Source organism: Manacus vitellinus, unplaced genomic scaffold (assembly GCF_001715985.3).
Source record: "Manacus vitellinus isolate BGI_N305 unplaced genomic scaffold, ASM171598v3 scaffold_9_pilon, whole genome shotgun sequence".
Lineage (NCBI taxonomy): Eukaryota > Metazoa > Chordata > Aves > Passeriformes > Pipridae > Manacus > Manacus vitellinus.
This window is the reverse complement of record NW_021940917.1, coordinates 6,780,908-6,781,974: the sequence shown is the minus strand read 5'-3', so window position 1 is coordinate 6,781,974 and position 1,067 is coordinate 6,780,908. Positions and strand designations below refer to the sequence as shown.

General features: G+C 53.0%; 1 protein-coding gene across 1 annotated transcript in view; it reads left to right on the top strand.

Annotated features, from left to right (window-relative positions):
• The first annotated feature begins 276 nt into the window (after positions 1-276).
• Positions 277-1,067, top strand: part of ZNF608 (zinc finger protein 608) — an 86,432-nt gene continuing 85,641 nt past the window's right edge. Inside the window, exon 1 of the mRNA XM_018086172.2 lies at positions 277-545. The gene's annotated coding sequence lies outside the window, so the exon portion shown is untranslated. The remainder of the gene's footprint in view (positions 546-1,067) is intronic.

Genomic DNA, 1,067 nt, shown 5'->3' with positions numbered 1-1,067 from the left:
TACGATGTGTGTGTGTGTGTACGAAGTGTGTCTCAGCGAGTGAGTGCCCGACGTGCGAGCGAGCGAGTGCGTGTCTCTGTCTCTCGCCCTCGCCGGCAGGCAGGAGGAGCGGCGGGCCAATCGGAGGGCCTGGTTTCATAAAAGCGGGGTTCTGATTGGGCGGCAGGGAAAGGGCATCGCGAACAAAGAAAAGTCCCTCTCAGGTACCGCGCGGAGCGGAGCTCCCACTCCCCCGCCTCGGCCGCTGCCGTGGGGGCAGCGCCCCTGTCCCCTGTGAGCGTGTCAGCCTGTGAGGGGACAGACACACATGCCGTTTTTGCCTTCTCTGCCCCGTTTTTATTTTGTTTTATTATATTTTATTTTTGTTGTTTTAATTTTGTTTCTAGAAAGAAAGGAAGGTTCATGGTTATTTGGTGCTCTCTTCTTCCAAACACAATAAATCTGTTGAAGACATTAGATTTTTTTTCCTAAAATAAAAAGCGGCTGCAACAAAAACACACTCAATGCAGTTAGAAGGAAAAGGTCAACTCGATCCAATACAGACCGTAAGTACGGTTGCGTGGTGTGTCTATAGCACTTAGAGGGGATTTTTTTTTTCTCTGCAAAGGGGAGTGTTAAAGAGTTTTGGGAGTTAACTAGGGTTCTTTGGGATTTTTAAAAGAGAAAAAAAATAAATCCCACAAACAGGGTGAGTTATTTGAGGGAACTGAGGGCGAAAGCAGTGTAGCCACACAAATACTTGACGGTGCACTTGGGGGGGCGTTAAAGCGTAGTGCCTTTTTGGGATTTTAACTAAGCAAGGGGGGGGGGGGAATAAAAGTGACACCCATTACAGACAACCCTGTATAGCTCCCCCGCCCCCCTCGGTCCCGAGAGCACGGCGCTCGCTCGCAGAAGCGATGGGGCACCGACAGACGGGGAGGCACCTCGCCAGTCACACGGAGGCACCAGGAACGCGAGGCTGAAGCTGGGGGGTGCGTGTGTGGGGTCGCCCGTCGGTGGCTGATGCCTTGGCCGATTCCAGCGCCGTCTCGGTCTCCCTAGACCCGAGGCGCGGGGAAGGGAAA